This window comes from Rhinoraja longicauda, chromosome 23 (assembly GCF_053455715.1).
Source record: "Rhinoraja longicauda isolate Sanriku21f chromosome 23, sRhiLon1.1, whole genome shotgun sequence".
NCBI classification, from domain to species: Eukaryota; Metazoa; Chordata; class Chondrichthyes; order Rajiformes; family Arhynchobatidae; genus Rhinoraja; species Rhinoraja longicauda.
In genome coordinates, this window is record NC_135975.1 from 13,210,140 (window position 1) to 13,228,006 (window position 17,867).

General features: G+C 42.3%; 1 protein-coding gene across 5 annotated transcripts in view; it reads left to right on the forward strand.

Moving 5' to 3' along the window:
* The first annotated feature begins 2,306 nt into the window (after nucleotides 1-2,306).
* Nucleotides 2,307-17,867, forward strand: part of LOC144604876 (plexin-B2-like) — a 190,431-nt gene continuing 174,870 nt past the window's right edge. For 2 of the 5 annotated variants that reach the window (XM_078419665.1, XM_078419660.1), the window contains exon 1: nucleotides 2,307-2,680. The gene's annotated coding sequence lies outside the window, so the exon portion shown is untranslated. Of the gene's footprint in view, nucleotides 2,791-3,607; nucleotides 3,748-17,867 lie in introns of those variants that run through there. The other 3 variants (XM_078419661.1, XM_078419662.1, XM_078419663.1) reach the window with 3 other exon arrangements.

The window sequence follows — 17,867 nt, forward strand, 5'->3', positions numbered from 1 at the left end:
CCTTACTAATCAAGAACTTGTCAATCTCTGCTTTAAAATCGCCCAATGACTTGGCCTCCATAGGTGTCCTTCGCAATGAATTCCAGACTTGCCATCCTATGGCTAATGAAATTCCTCCTCATCTCAGTTTTTCCTCATCTCAGTTCTAAATGGCCTACCCCTTATTCTTAAACTGTGGCCCCTTGTTCTGGACTCCCCCAACATTGGGAACATGTTTCTGCCTCTAACGTGTCCAACCCCTTAATAATCTAATACGTTTCTCTCCCCATGTAGGAAATAGTCTACATCTTTATTCCTACTAAAATGCATGACTGCACATTTTGCTACATTGTGTTCCATCTGCTAGTTCTTTGCCCACTCTTCTAACCTGTCTAAATCCTTCTGCAGACTCCCTGCTTCTTCTACACTACCTGTCCCTCCACTATTTTCATATCATCTGCAATCTTGGGGTCAAAGCCATCAATTCCATTGTCCAAATCATTAATATACAATGTGAAGAGTAGTAGTCTCAACACCGAACCTGCGGAACATCGCTAGTCGCTGGCAGCCAACCAGAAAAAGCCTCCTTTATTCCCACTCTTTGCCATTCAGCCACCCTTCTATCCATGCAGTATTTTCCCTCTAAGACCATGGCTTCTCTTCTATTCCTCTACTTTGAGTGATGTAGGATAGTGATTCTCAGGAGGCTTTGAGCGCATCAGTTATTTTTCTCTGTCCCATGACAGCTTGGAGCCATGTCTGGTGCCATGCAAATGGATGATGTGAACATGGCCAAATGGACTTGACCAAGTGTGATTAAGATTTTTACCTCTGAGAGGATACTGATGTTGGTTCATGTAATCTTCCAATGAATTTATTGGATTTGGCATTAGTATCTTTCAAATGCCTGCTGTAAGTAGTCTAGATTTGTTCATGTATTGCCTCTTGTACCAAGATACAGTAAAAAAAAACCAGTTTACATGCTATTCAGACAAGTCATACTCTACACGGGTACAATCAAGCCAGCCACATGTCCAACAGGTGGTGCAAAGAGAAAAATACCAATTGCAGAATATAGTTTAAGGGAATTATAGCATTAGTGTTAAGGAGACAATGTCCAATTTATGCAATGAGATAAATTGGAAAGTCAGGATTACTTACTAGCTGTCAGTCTGAAGAAGGGTCTCCACCCCAAACGTCACATATTCCTTCTGTCCAGAGATGCTGCCTGTCCCGCTGAGTTACTCCAGCATTTTGTGTCTACCTACTAGCTTATGGGGGGCCATTTAGTAATCTGATAACTGAGCAAGAAGTTGTTTCTCAAAGGTTTGTTTATTGGCACGTGTATTAATTAAGGTACAGTGAAACTCGATTCTGAAGCTGTTGGGAGGCGCTTTTATATCTTGTAGCATATAGGTGAGGAATTATTGTGTAGAAAAGAACTGCAGATACTGGTTTAAACCAAAGATAGCCAAAATTATGGAGTAACAGCGGGACAACCAGATCACTGGAGAGAAAGAATGGGTGACGTTTCAGGAAGAGACGTCTAGACCCGAAACGTCATATATTTCTTCTCTCCAGAGATGCTCCCTGTCCCGCTGAGTTACACCAGCATTTTGTGTATCTTCGGTGAGGAATCACTACTGTGTGATAACGCATGTTTGTACCAACTCTTCAAATATTCCCGAAGCTAGGGATCAAGAATGTGGGCCAGACGTTGAGGCAGAGGCAGAGCCAGAATATGGACCTAGTGTGCTGCGAAGAACAGGTGGTTGACAACATGGGCCAGATATGCCGGTGGAGCAGAACACGTCTGGGTGTTCAGCAAAAGCTGGGAGTCTGGTCCAACCACACCAGTAACGTTTATAGTTAACAGCGTCCCCTGTTCCGGGACAAAGGAATAGATGATAAGCGTGGCAAATCCACAGCATGAACAAAGACATTCTACCTTGTGTTTTAACACAAGGAACTGCAGATGCTGGTTTGAAAAACATCTACGTTGTATTCTGACCAGGGGTTACATCGAACTCCTGGAATTTTTGCAGGGAATTTCCCAATTTGAAACTCAGACGATTTATTGAATTCCCTTCATTTAACGTCTGAACTTTCAGTAGTCCCCCAATTCTCCTAAAAGCTCGCGTTTTGACATTAAAAAAAATGCAATTCCTGGCCCGATGGGAACACTTTGTTTCCTGCTAAAAAAAAAATCCAGTGTCTCCAACCCATCTCAGCGTTCGGGTGAAGCGACCAGGCAGCGGAGGGTGTGGGAGGGCGGGGAAAGAGGGACTATTTTTTTTTTAAATAAAAAATAAATCAACGAATGATCAATTTGCCAAAATAAATGCACTGGATGGAATGCGAGCCCGTGTGCGCGAGTCCAGTCACTCGTAACCAGGGCCACATTTGCAACAAAGCCACGGCGGACGAAACGTCAAGTTGTATCAGGGGGAGAGCGGGCGGAGAATTCCCACTCCTCCTTTGGCATTCCCAGCGCCACTGTTAAAAGTAGCAGCAGCAGACCCTTCCACAACAAAGCCCTGGGCCAGCGCTGAGCAACGCAACGCCGCATCTCGGGCCCCGGTGCCCGGCAGCCGGGCGATGGGTGTCTTTCTCTTCCTCGTTATTCGCAAGGAATCGGACGATTCCGTTTCCTGTTCCTCGTGTCGTTGTTACTCGGAGCGGATGTGTGCATCGCCCACAGGTGAGTCTCTCTACCCCTCCCTCTTTCTCTCGCCTCTGGATTAAACACAGGATCATGTGAGCTGCTCACCTTTCTCCACTCTCGGGCTGAGCCGCACTCCGAAATAAAAGGTAAACTATTTCTGCTTTAATGAGCAGGTCAATGTTGATCTTTCTGTGTAGTTATTCCCCCCACCCCACCCCAAGCGATTTTTGTAAACCGAAAGATTAAACTGGAGGAGGGCGGGGGAAAGTTAAAATGAAGTTGGGGTGCGAGCGGCGATCGCCGATCCGGCTTTGAACTTTTAAATGTTGTAACTTCTCTCGGGCTTCTGTCTCGTTGCATTGTTTTGAAGGATTGCCGAGGGAAGCAAGGATTAGACACGCTCTTGTATACACAGTTCAATTGGTTTTGAAGAGATTGTAGACGGGAGCCGCGGCTTCTGCTGAATCCCGACTCCCGTGTCTGAGTGAGGCCAACGCTCTCCAGAGGAGCAGAGCCTCCGCTCATTCGCGTCGCTGACGCCTCCCTCCCTCTCTTTGTGTTCGGGGGAAACAACTGGGCAACTCAAGGGGCGAATGGCGGCAGACGGAGGGCAGGAAGGGGGGTTAAGTGTTCCCCGAGTGGCGAGATTTCAAGTTTAGACCCGACACCAGGCTAACCTTTAACCATTCTTCGCTGGGTGTGTACCCTTGTAGCTTGGATTCCCCCTCCCCCAGTGCTAGTATCTCCAGCTGAGGAATGTGTCAAATGTACGTGGGTATGGCCGGTTGTTACTGGGAAGAAATACGCCTGGATCAGCTCTTGGTGTTGTTGATTGTAACGCGAGGTGTTCGATAGTTGGGTGTGGCTAGCGATCTTGATTGTTTTGTTTTTGAGGATTTAGAAGCGGTCATTAAAAATTAAAACTGATTTAATTCTGCTCAACATCCGGAAGATAACTTTTGTGATATTAACCCTTTGATGGAAAAACATGTTGCGTGGAATCTTTCAAAGAAATTCTGTGGTCTTCTAAAGCCTTTATTGTCGGAGGCACTGCCGACTCCCAAAGGAAAGCTTGCCTTTTGCTGGCACAGGTGAGGCGACGAGTGAGTAGATAAATGTTTTTCGTATGATTTTTCTGACCATGTAAAGAACTTAACTCGGGTTATGAGCAGGTAATAAAATCCAGTGCCGAGAGCGGCGATATAACAGAATCAATCAGAGGGTTGAAAAGGGAATTGGATAAGGACCACAGAATAATTCGTAGAAATGTGGGGGTCAGAGGGTGGTGAAGGTGTGGAATTCTCTGCCTCAGAAGGCAGTGGGGGCCAGTTCGTTGGATGCTTTCAAGAGAGAGCTGGATAGAGCTCTTGAGGATAGCGGAGTGAGGGGGTATGGGGAGAAGGCAGGAACGGGGTACTGATTGATAGTGATCAGCCATGATCGCATTGAATGGCGGTGCTGGCTCGAAGGGCTGAATGGCCTACTCCTGCACCTATTGTCTATTGTCTATTGTCTATTGACATGCGTGGGAATATGACAGCGTTGCTCTCCTCGGTCTTGATGGGAGAATTATGACTTTCGTACAATAAAATTTGTATAATAAATTTCTTTACTAATATCCTTCAGTTTTGTAAAGTACATTCAGGGAGCAAATATTGATCTCATTGTGACTATTCAATGGAGCATCAAAACAATTGGTGTGAACTTTGCATTTTTAGCGATGTTTCAGTTAATGTCGCCTTTTCTTTGAAAGGAAATGTATTCATCAGGTCTTTTTGAAATTTGTGTGCCCAAACGTATGTAAAGCTCAATCATAATTACATATTCATATTGTTTTCAGACACCTCTAGCTAGGTACGAGTAGTGTTCCTACTCTTAAGATTATCTCTGGTAAGATTACATTGTTCTTGAATGCTGGAAGATTCATTGCTCAACAGTGAATTGGTATTGTGTTGTTTGTGTGTAGGACACTGACATAGGTGATGGCACAGTGACTTTGTATCTAGAGAATGAGTGTGTTGCACCACTCCTGTATAAAGTAACATAATACCCCTTTCTTTTTCATCATTATCACCAATTCCTAATGCTGTTTCTTCCAGGAAGAGATTGAGAAGAGGCCAGCCAAATCTCTGTAGGGAGTGGGGGGGAATCCTGTGGGGAAACCACTTCACGCTGTCCTTGTGTGCTTGGTAACACCTGAATCTGGGAACCACTTGTATGTCAGGGGAATTAGGTTGAGACTTAAAGGTAAACATCTTTCTATGTGAGAAAGTTTGATTAAATCATCTGTGACGCTCTTGCTCTTTGATCTAGATGTTGGGTGTCCAATGTCACTGCCTAGACTTGAGCACTAAAATTCTGGGATGATATCCCAATGCTGTGTCGTTCAGGTTGTGGAAATTTGCCCAGAGTGAATGAACAAATCCTCACTCACAAATTTGAGATATGGAAAATACATGCTCTCAAAGAATTTATGGTGGGGGAAGAAAGTAAATAAATTAACACACAGTTATTTTTTTTAATTTGCACTTCTTAATACATGTGTAAATTATATGGATGCACGTGATGGAAAATCAAGATATGGCTTGATTTCTAGGAATGCATTGCCAATCTCTTCCCCCTCCCCCAGGTCATCGATACTAAGACAACATTGCTGTGCTGTTGAAGTGTCAGTATTCGGATGCTAGTGAGTCCTTGACTGATTTTTTGGATGAACATACAAGACCTTGGCAATGTTTTGGAAACTATTGGCTCTATCTAATGCCTGGGCCAATATTTATTCCTTAACTAATGGCATTAAATCAAATTATTTGTTCATCATCATGTAACTATGGATCAGGACTTGGAGGAGTACACATCAACTGTACTTTGCTACATCAAAAACTGCGTTGACAATGTCACCGTCGACAAACGCATCCGGTTGTACCCCAATCAAAAACCCTGGATGACAAAGGATGTCAGGTCTCTCCTCAAGGACCGTAACACCGCCTTCAGGTCTAGTGACAGAGCTCTATACAGTGCTGCTAGAACCAACCTGAAGAGAGGCATCAAGGATGCCAAAGCGTCCTACAAGAGGAAGATTGAGGACCACTTTTCCAACAATGACCCACGGCGGGTATGGCAAGGCATCCAGCACATCACCAATTACAAGACCAGCAACCGCACGACTGCCGACGGCGACGCCTCGTTGGCTGAGGAACTTAACTGTTTCTTTGCTCGTTTCGAGGTGAAAGCTACAGTGGCAGACATTACACCCTCTCCAGCACCTGAGAGCAACACCTTCACTGTGCAGGAGTATGACGTTAAGCGAGTGCTCAGAGCAGTGAATCCCAGGAAAGCTGCAGGCCCCGATGGTGTGACGGGCAGAGTGCTGAGGGAATGTGCAGACCAATTATCTGAGGTCTTCACAAAAATCTTCAACCTGTCCCTTTTAAAATCCACCATCCCTCCCTGCCTGAAGTCCGCCATAATCATCCCACTGCCGAAAAAGCCTGTCATCAGCGGTCTTAACGACTACCGTCCGGTAGCACTCACACCGGTCATCACAAAGTGCTTCGAGAGACTGGTCCTGCAGCACATCAAAGCCAGCCTCCCACCCACCTTCGACCCATACCAGTTTGCCTACAGAGCAAATAGGTCTACAGGGGATGCCATCGACACTGCTCTTCACACTGCACTGACCCACCTTGAACACCAGGGGAGCTATGTGAGGATGCTCTTTCTCGACTTCAGCTCTGCCTTTAACACGGTCATCCCGAGCAGACTGGTCACCAAACTTTCCGACCTTGGATTTTCCCTAACCATCTGCAAATGGATCAAGGACTTCCTGACCAACCGCCCCCAGACAGTCAAAATAGGCCCTCACCTCTCCTCCACCATTACACTGAGCACCGGCTCACCACAGGGCTGTGTGTTGAGCCCCATCCTTTACTCCCTCTACACTCACGACTGCGCCCCCACCCATCCCACCAACACCATCATCAAGTTCGCGGATGACACGACTGTGGTTGGACTTATCTCAGAAGGAGATGAGACAGCCTATAGGGATGAAATCCAAAGGCTGGCAGCATGGTGTTCAGTGAACAATCTGGTCCTGAACTCCTCCAAAACAAAGGAACTTATAATTGACTTTAGAAAAACCAGTGGAGATTACGACCCACTCTACATCAATGGGGTCTGCGTGGAAAGGGTACCAGCTTTCAGGTTCCTGGGTACGCACATCGCAGAGGATCTCACCTGGTCTACCAACACCATCACCACAGTAAAGAAGGCACAGCAGAGACTCCACTTCCTGAGGATCCTCAGGAAAACCAACCTGCAGGAGAAGCTCATGTTGTCCTTCTATCGCTGCTCCATCGAGAGTGTGCTGGCATACTGTATAACCACATGGTATGCCAGCTGCTCAGAAAAGGACAGGAAGGCCCTTCAGAGGGTCATCACGACGGCCCAGAAAATCATCGGCTGCTCACTGCCCTCCCTGGAGCACCTGTTCAGCCTGCGCTGCCTCAGTAGAGCAGGCAAAATAATAAAAGATCCATCCCACCCCGGCCACCGTCTGTTTGTTCATCTGCCCTCTGGTCGACGTTTCAGGTCAATCAAATCCCGAACAAACAGACTTAAGAACAGTTTTTACCCCAGGGCCATACGAGAACTGAACACTACCTGTGCACTAGGCAACACCGTTAAAAAATCTTGTACTTAATTTAATTGTATTTATGTATTTATTTGTTTTTGCATTTATTGCATATATGTTTGTACGCACCGTCAGGATTGGCTGTTTTTTAATTTCGTTGTACTCGTTGCAATGACAATAAATGAATATTATTATTATTATTATTATATAACTATTAGTAGTTGTGTTTCCTACATTATGCGAGTAAATCACACTTCAAAAAGTTCTTCATTGGTTTTGATTCTAGAAAGTGGCCTGGCAGTATTTTCCTATTTTGGTTAATTACTTTAAGATACTATTGCCTTTGTCGATGGTGCTTCCAGTTGGATACTTTGTGTCAGATCTACTCAACTCCTTGGTCTCTTTCATATTTAACCTTTGGATTTTGAGTAGTACCAACATTGAATGCTTCACTCTTTTCCTCATGTGCTGGCCCTTAAATTGTTGTTTGCATTAAATTCCATGTATCAGGCTTCTGGCCACAAACATACATTTTGTTCTGAACTGTGTCTAATTTCACAATTCCATCTCGTATGGTATTTTCAAATTAGACGAATTTCAATGGAGCTTCTGGATCCAAGTTGTTAGAATTAGTAACGGTAGTGGTTCGAATTGTAAGTTGAGGCATTCTAGACTTTATCCTTTCTCTTACCCCACCAACTCTGCCATCCAAGCAATGTACATTTCTGGAATCATCCAGCTCCTCGTCATTTTCAATTTTACAGCAACTTTCCTCGATTTAACCTTTGAGCTTAAATTACATAAATTTTGAGGACCAATTTCCAAATGATCAGTGTTATGCTCTGTGTGAATCTCTTGCTGCATTTATTGGAATATATCTCTATTCATTCCCACACAATAGACCCCCTTAAGGGAAGATAGACACAAAATGCTGGAGTAACTCAGCAGGACAGGGAGCATCTCTGGAAAGAAGGAATGGGTGACGTTTCGGGTTGAGACCCTTGTCTGAAGAAGGGTATCGACCCGAAACATCACCCGTTCCTTCTCTCCAGAGATGCTGCCTGTCCTGCTGAGTTACTCCAGTATTTTGTTTCTATCTTCAGTTTAAACCAGCATCCGCAATTCCTTCCTACCCCTTAAGGGAAGCTAGCTTTCATGTAGAACTTTGGTCAATGTCCTGTTTAAAATATAGGTAGTTGTAGTTATTTCTACTGTACAGTACAATTAAGGAATTGGTAGGAAGACATGTCCAAGCCCCTTCGGAATATATGTGAATGTCAGTTTACTAGTTTATTACTGAACAATTAGATCATTAAAACTTTCTCCCTGCCCTCTCCTAAGGTGTTACTTAATATTCTCACCTAGTCACTTTGCTTTGGTAATACTTTTATTCTTTTCATTTGTTTTTTTATGAAGAAAGAGAAATAAATAGTCCTGCACTTTTTCTTTCAGACTGGCAATTTTTAGTAAACTCAAAGATTCTGTGGTTGCAAGATATTCATTTCCTGTACAATGTGACTTTATTAACAATCTAGTCTTCTGTTTTTTGGACATACCAAGCCATGAAGATGTCATGCATTTACATTTACTTGCTTGTGACATTTTAAACCGCTTTGGATATTGTAGATTTATATTTATTTGATTTGCATTTACACTTCAACATGCCTTTTTTTTTAAAACTTGTTTTTATATCCGGTTGAGCTCGGCGATCTGCAGTGTGCCCTTGATTTTGAATATAATAAATTTGAATAATTATATTTATCTATTGCCCAATTTTTACAGTATAGTAAATTAAGGTCAGGACCAGTTTCTTTTGAATGCTGCTTCACACCCTCTCTTTCCCCCTATCCCCACCTTGCAGATATTAAAATTACTTTTACAAGTTTTTTGACAAGTTTCCTTTTTGTTGCAGTTGGGATTAAGTGTAATGAAAGAGTAGAACATTGACTGATCTTATTTTAATTAGTTTTATCTGAAAGTGCCTGGCTTGTGCTTCATATGTTTGTGGAGTGGTATTCTTGAGGTCAACACCTGTACATTTGTGGAGTGTGGATGATAAATGGCTACTCCAGACAATGTCGGGCTTAGTGCTCGCCTGACACTGTGAGAACAACAGCATGCTTTAAGAATTAAATTTTATTTGCTGCAGTGTTGTCAAGTTTGAAGAGCCAGCATTTGATCATTTATTCACACATCAGATGACAATTGCAGCTCAATGATACATCGAGCCGCAATTGTCCTGCAATTGGCTGGCTCCATCATGGGGGGGGGGAGTTGGATTCATGGGAGGTGGTCTTGGAGGGGAAGTTGTTCCTCAAACTGCGGAGCATCTTGGCTAAATAAAGTTCTATCGTATTGCCAGAAAACACAAAAAAATTGCAGGTGCTGGAATCAAGTGCAAAAGCTAAACCGATTTGGTGAAATATGACCGCATTTGGCTTTGGTTTGGCAGTGGATGAGCTGAGGTCAGACAAATCACTGTGGGAATAACTGACAATTGGGAGCTTCCGATAGGTATCAAGGTCAGAGCACAGGGACTGGGCAAAGTGGTTACCTAGTCTACACAGATCAGCCAAAACATTATGACCACTGGCAGGTGAAGTGAATAACATTGATTATCTTGTTACAATGGCACCTGTCAAGGGGTGGAATATATTAGGCAGCAAGTGAACAGTCAGTTCTTGACGTTAATGTGTTGGATGCAGGAGAAATGGGCAGGAGTAAAGACCTGAGCGACTTTGACAAGGGCCAAATTGTTATGGCCAAACGACTGGGTCAGAGCATCTCTGAAACGGCAAGGCTTGTGGGTGCTCCCGGTCAGCAGTGGTGAGTACCTACCGGCAGTGGTCCGAGGAAGGACAAACCACAAACCGGCGACAGGGTGCCCAAGGCTCCGATGCGCGAGGGCAACGAAGGCTATCCCATCTGGTTCGAACCGACAGAAGGTCTACTGTAGCACAAGTCACAGAAAATTTTAATGGTGGTCACGGGAGGAATGTGTCACAATACATAGTGCACATGGAGGACCAACAGCATATTAGGTAGGTGGTTATAATGATTTGGCTCATCAGGTCATAATGTTTTGAATGATCAGTGTATGTTTAGTCTCACTGATGTTGAGGAGGCCACATTGAGAGAAGCAGATGTAGTAGACAAGATTGGAGGAGGTGTCTGTGAATTTGTCACAATACGTGAATTCTAGCAGCAAAGTTGATGAGGTTTAAGAGTTCTGCAGGGGTGCAGGATTCAGCACCAATGTAGTCATTGATTTCACTGAGAAAGAGTTGGGGAATGATACTAGAGGAGGTCTGCAATAAGGACTGTTACACATAACCAATGAAGAGGCAGGTGTAGCTGGAGCCCATGCAAGTGTCTGTAGCTACACCGTTGATTTGTAGAAAGTGAAGGGAATCAAAAGAGACGTACGCAGCCAATCCAGGTAAGAGAGATTTACATGCACCTTGTTATTCTTTCACATTTGGTGGTCTTAATGTGGCTTCCTCTACATTAATGAGAGCAGGTGCAGACTTGGTGATTGCTTTGATGAGACGTGCTCCAACCGCAATAGACACCTGAAGCTCCCAGTTGTAAGACATTTTAATTCCTCGTCCCATTCCCAAACTGACTGCATGTCCGTGGCCTCCTCCACGGGTGAGGTCAAATGTAAGCTAAAGGAACAGCACCTTGTAATCCGCTTGGGTAATCTACAGCCCATTGATGTGAATATTGAATTCACCCAACTTCAGGTTACATGCTTCTCTCGTGTTCATGTCTCTGTCCTTCTGATCTATCCAGGTTCTCTCATGTAGATGCTTCTTTCCCTACCCCATCTGCTCATAGGCAATAGGTGCAGGACGAGGCCATTCGGCCCTTCGAGCCAGTGTATACAAGCCTAGTCACTCCAGTCTTTCAACATATGACAGTCCCGCCATTCCGGGAATTAACCTAGTAAACCTACGCTGCATGCCCACAATAGCAAGAATATCCTTCCTCAAATTTGGAGACCAAAACTGCACACAGTACTCCAGGTGCGGTCTCACTAGGGCCCTGTACAAGTGAGGGCCCTGTACAAGTGAGTAACTCTAGACTCATCACCCACACATTCCTCCCACAAGGTCCCAATCCTCTCCCCTTCAATTTAAATTTAGATTTAGAGATACAGCGCAGAAACAGGCCCTTCGGCCCACCGGGTCTGCGCCGCCCAGCGATCCCCGCACACTAACACTATCCTACACCCACTAGGGACAATTTTTACATTTGCCCAGCCAATTAACCTACATACCTGTACGTCTTTGGAGTGTGGGAGGAAACCGAAGATCTCGGACAAAACCCACGCGGGTCACGGGGAGACCGTACAAACTCCATACAGACGGCGCCCGTAGTCAGGATCGAACCTGAGTCTCCGGCGCTGCATTCGCTGTAAGGCAGCAACTCTACCACTGCGCCACCATGCCGCCCACCATCACTCTCCGTTTGTTCCGATCAATGTTCCGATCTGCCCACCATCACTCTCACGTTTGGTTCCTCTCTTTGTTTCTTATCAGATTCCACTTCTGCACCCCCTTGCTGTCTCTGTTTACTACCTACCTACCTACCTCTACCACTGTCTTCGCCCTTCTTTATCCCACCTGACGCTATCAGCCAATCAACCCTTCTTCACCAGAATCTAACTATCATTTGCCAGCTCCTGTTCCACCCCAACCCCTTGCATTTCTTATACCGGCAATCTCCCCTTTCCTCTTTAAATGCGGATGAAAGGTCTCGACCCGAAAAGTTGACTGTCACTTCCCTCACAAATGCTGCCTGATCCGTTGAATTTCTCCAGCCCTTTGTTTTTCGATACACATTTCTTACTTTTAATTTGATATCATTTGCATTGACAATGTGAAATTATATCTTTACTGCATGGATATCGTCAAAAATTAAATAGAAAATAAATGATTTTCCATGCTAAGCAGCATTTTTTTCAGTTAGATAGAATAAAATGTCGCAAGTTTTTAACATATCAAACTTGCCAGGTCTCAGTCTATTACATTGAGGGTGGAGAATGGGGGGGGATGGGGGATGGGCGGGGGGGGGGGGGATGGGGGATGGGCGGGGGGGGGGGTGGGGGGGAGGGAGTGGCTGTGCACCGCAGAGCAATAAAGAAGAAATAAATGAATACATTTCCTGAGGAGTTGCGGGGGAGAATCCTTGTAGGACACATCAGGTTTTTAAAAAATGTTTAAATCCCTAAGCAGATAAGAGACTGGGTGTGGAAATTAAAGAATTGTAGATTCTAAAAATCTGAATTGAAAATGCTGGAATTTCTCGCCATCTGAGACAACAACTGTAGAAAGAGGAGCAGAGATAATGTTTCAGGTTGCAGTCTCTTCTGGGACCAGTCAGTCTGTTTTCCTTTGTGTATGGAATGGTGCTGCCTATCAGGGAAGTGTGGGTTTAATGATCTGCTATGAGTGATTGTAGCCTCTTGTTTGAATGTTGGTCAAGACAGAAAAGTGCTTGCTAGTTCTAATTTTGGGGGAAATTGACTACTTTAACCAATCCAGGTTTGCATGTATGCAATGTTTAGAGCTGGGCAGTAGTAGGGGTAGAGAATTGGTGATCTTCTACCTTCCCTCCTCATGTTCATGAATTCAGATTTATTTCTTTTAAATCCTCCAAAGTAATATATTAATGTCAAGCTTTGACCATACAAAGCAGCCATATTGTACAGGATTTCACTTTTGCATGTGTGGGAAGTTAGGATTAGGAGGAAAGAATGATTTCAAAGCTGCAGTATTTTCACATGCTGAAATAAACAGCCTATTTCTGGCCGATATTTTTAAAATGTTGCAATGGTTATTGTATAATTTGGATATCTCAGTAGTACCAGTTGATAATTTACTCTGTCCTTTGGCAAATCTTGCAGAATGGATTATTGCACAATGAGTTGTCGTCGTCGACCTGTCATGTAGATATTCAGCTGTCATATAGAAATGCTGCGCTGAACATGCAAAGGAAAGTGGCAGCCTAATTTTGGTAGCAAGAGACGGTTGCAGGGTAGTGATGTGGGTTGGATTGGGTGCAAATTTTGTACAGCTTTAGTATGGTTTGACAGTAACATATTGGCGATTGTTTATTACAGGCTTGAGAGTTGAGGGGGATTGTCAATATAGTCTGAGTTGGGAGTTTAGTGAGGTGTCAGAAGAGTGTGTTGACAGTGGGTTGCAAGTTGATTGGGAGGGGTGGGAGGACTGGAACGCTTGAAGTAACTGAAAGCACATTTCTTGGGGAGGCTTCCTATAAATTGCGCTGCAGGGGAAACAGCATTCAGAAAATTGGCCAGTCTCACCACACTCCCTCTCCTCCAGATGCTGGCTATCTTCCTCTCCACTCTTTGTCCTGATACAGGGTTTTGACTAAAAAATGTGACATTTCCTTTCTGCCCACAGATGTTCCTTGATCCACTGTGCTCCTCCAGCAGATTGTTTTGTTTTTCCCGATTCCAGCATCTCCAGTCCCTTTTATCGTTAGAAAACCTGAATATTTTGGGTGTTCCCCCCCTCCCATTGCCATGATGAGCATACTTCAGAACCCATGTTTTATAGCAGTAACAGAAAACGAGTCACTGGCACAAACGCAGTTTACAGCCAGATATATTTGATTGTATTTTTAAGATGTGCTAGGAGTTTTAGACAGAAATTATCATAATCATGTTCCATTCCAGAAAAAAATCTATGTGCAGTACTGAGGTAAGACATATGGTGCCATTTGCCAAATTTCGGATGCCTAGTATGCATAGAATTTATAAATTTGTGGATTAACTTTTCGATTTGTAGACAACATCAATGACACTTTAGTTCAAGGTATACAAATCATATGTGTGAAGCAAAAGATCGCTCCATTATGGAGGATTAAGGGGCGATATAATTAGAGGTCTGTCAAGTGAAGTTAGAGAAGATGCTTCCTTCTGCGAGGGAGGAACAGAACAAATGGGCAGGTGTCAACTCTGGATGAAATTGAGGAAAAGAGCTAACTTCTGATTAATTATTTTGCTTATAAAGTAATTAAGGCTGGCGTTCAATGAATCATTTAAATCCCTGTAAAGCGTCTTTGAGTGTTTGAAAAGTGCTATATAAATGTAATGCATTATTATTATTATTATAAAATGGACATTTTTGTTGAGTAAAGGTTTTAAACGAAGAGCTCAGTTGCTAATCTGTAAAATTGGCTGATTTTAGCTGAATGGGTGTCCCATTGCTTTGATGGATAAATATATATTTTGACATTGCAATACAGTGACAATGTTACATGTCGGTCAGCTCTTTTTGAATTAAAGAGCATAGGATCTCTCTGAGGTAAATAGGTAAAATTAATAAAGTTTAAGACTATTTTGAAAATCCGCTTTTCGCCCGGGTTAGTAAATGTTCAATGTTATTGGAGTTTCCATGAAACTTAACATTTGGAAGAAGTAAAGAGGTACAGCATCAGCAGATGTCTGATCAGTTCTTCTGGGTTCCCAACAAGCTGTATCAGCAAAGAGGCTTTTCCAAAATGTATTCATGGGATGACTAAAAAAATCCCACTGTATTAATTTGTGGCATCAGGAAAGTAACAAATTTTGCAGGAATTTAAATAGTTTTTAAAGTGTAACTTTTTCGTAGAAATGCAAAAGATAGGCTTACTTTCAGGTTATATTATACAATTGTTCAATCAGATTATGTTACAATAAGGTAGACACAAAATGCTGGAGCAACTCAGCGGGTCAGGCAGGATCCCTGGAGCGAAGGAATGGGTTGGAGAGAAGGAATGGGTGACGTCTCAGGTCGAGAACCTTCACCAGACTTATGTTACAATAACCTTGGCACGGAGTTGAATTCACAAAGTGATGCCTGTTAATATCCAGTGGAAAATACCACATTTGGATGTCCTCAGGACTTGTGACTTTGGACAAATAAGTAATGATAATAACCTGGGAAGAGTTCTATAATCTGCCATATTTAATAATCCCATTTATTGTTTCCTCCTTTTTGTGAGTGAACATTTTAAAAAAATGTGCTTAATTGTGTTTTGAAATCATAACATGATATGGTGAATAACTTGGCAGTTTACTGGCAGGTTTCTATTCTTGACGGTGTACTCCTCGAGTTCTTCCTCTTAATTTAGTGCAAATGTATTTTTCATTACTGTTAATTCATGAAAATACAAAGTTGGAGAGGTTAAAAATCAAATATGATTGCTGCGTTTCCATACAAGTATAACTATAGATTTCAGAGTAAATTTGAAAATCGTTTCTGTAAATATCGCATGATAACAATTAGGGATAGAGGGAGAACAGAACTTTGGAAATGCTGTGAGTGAAAGCAACATTTCCTTCTTGGTGTTTTATTCTGCTTCTATCTTCAGCATAAAGGACAGAGAAAGATGTATAAATTAATGAGTAAATGCAATGCTGAGAGAAATCCAGAAGAGAAGTAGAAACGTAAAGAAAGATCAGCTTTTGCTTCTTCAATAAAATAAATACTTGTAATTAAAACCTCGTGGATTAGTAATCCATGGTGATAGTTAATTTTCAGTGCTACAACGTTGATTTGAAGTAATTAACATGTGCTAATATAGGAACGTTAGACCATATAAATGCTTTTAAGTAGTGAACCAGGTAATATGATGCTCGCTTCACAAAGCTGAATGTTATAGTAGTCTGCAAACTCTTGGTTTTAGACAATAGACAATAGGTGCAGGAGTAGGCCATTCAGCCCTTCGAGCCAGCACCGCCATTCAATGTGATCATGGCTTCCATTCATCTGCTTGGCTCCCCTCAGCTGGAAGCAGCATGGCATAGTCACATAAATAGCATTGAGCACTGTAGCTTTGTTGTTATGTTGACAGTAAAATATTGGCGATTGTTTGTTTCTTATGGACATAATTATGGACATGACAAAGTAAAATTATTGCAAGCATGTAGCACACCTAGAGACTGGATATCAACAGTGTTCTTTTTGTGCTGTATCTTTTTAAAGGCTATGTAGTTTCCTATGATATGGGGTCAATTTCTACTGAGCCAGTGAATGCGCTCATTTCCTAATCATGGTTTCTTTTATGTAACCGCATTATTAAATTATTTAAAAAATATATCTCATGCCTTCGGGAATCATATCATATCATATATATACAGCCGGAAACAGGCCTTTTCGGCCCACACTCCAAAGACGTACAGGTATGTAGGTTAATTGGCTGGGTAAATGTAAAAATTGTCCCTAGTGGGTGTAGGATAGTGTTAATGTACGGGGATCGCTGGTGAAACGTGACTCGGGGATGGATAGAACTGAATTCCACTAAAGATGTATAAAATTCATACAGTATGTGTTTCGGTTTGAAAAGCACAGCTCCTCAATCCAGTAAGCCCTCTGCCTCTTCTTGGTTTGAGTTTGCAGGGACCTGGATCATTTTGGGAGGTGAACTGGACAATTGAAAATAATTTTAAAGGGTCTTTCCCTTTTATTGAATGCTGAAGTTTATTGTATTCCATATTTTTCCCTGGAAAGGTGAACTTACGAATATATAAGATTTTGGGAAGAAGAATTCATTGTGTCTATTCTGTTAAAATAATTGCTATTTTGTTTCTTAACCTGTTATTTAGAATTGTTTAATGAGTCATGATATTTAAGAACAAATCGATTTTTTGCTGAATGATTGGATAGCCTGTTTCAGTTTCAGTTGTCGCTTGAAATTTACTTAGTTAATGTGTATGTTTACAATGTCTGCATTGCATAATGCAAATGAAGAAATTCGCAGATAAACCACTGCAAAATTGTCCCAATGGAAACTTCAATTTTTTTGTGCTGGAAATTGGAAGAGCAGTTTTCCCTGGACTGATGATGTTGGCAGCAACCCAACAAGGAACTTGAATGGAACTCTGGACTTGATTTTTATTATCAGAGTTTATTCAATATTGTAGGGAATTTAAAATTAAAAAAAATGTAATACAAAATTTGAATGGGATTAGGGGTCAGGAGCTCCCTTGAGAACACATTTAGTAAAAGTACAAGTGTCTGGTGAATCACATTTGTAATGGTGTAAAATGTTTGACCCATATACTTGGGTAACCTGGATAGGTCCTGGATGTAAGGACATGTAGGTTACAGTAGTTTGTTGTTTTTAAACCCAGGGATTGTATTTGCATGTTTATTCTTTGTGCTGTACACAGAATTCATGTTCCTTTTGACTGTTCTGGTTAATACTTTTTTGCATGAATCATTATGGAGTTTATCTTGATGGGGACTCTGACAATTTGAATGTAAACAGTTAGACCATGCTTGAAAATAATTCAGTTCAGGCATGGTATTTAGCCTTTTGGAGAGATTTTATGATACAGTTTGCTTTTTTTCTATCTTAAGTTATGGTCTGGAGTCGACTTTAATATATCTTTTTTATCCGTCCATTTAATGATAGTACATAGTTACTTTGTCTTCAGCATTTAAAGTAAACTGGTACTTCACTTCTTGATGTGTTGTCAGGAATGAGAATGTGCATGGAATCAGTAATGAACTTTATAGGATTTTATATATAATGATGCTAGCAACTTCTATTGAGCTTGAAGCCACTGAG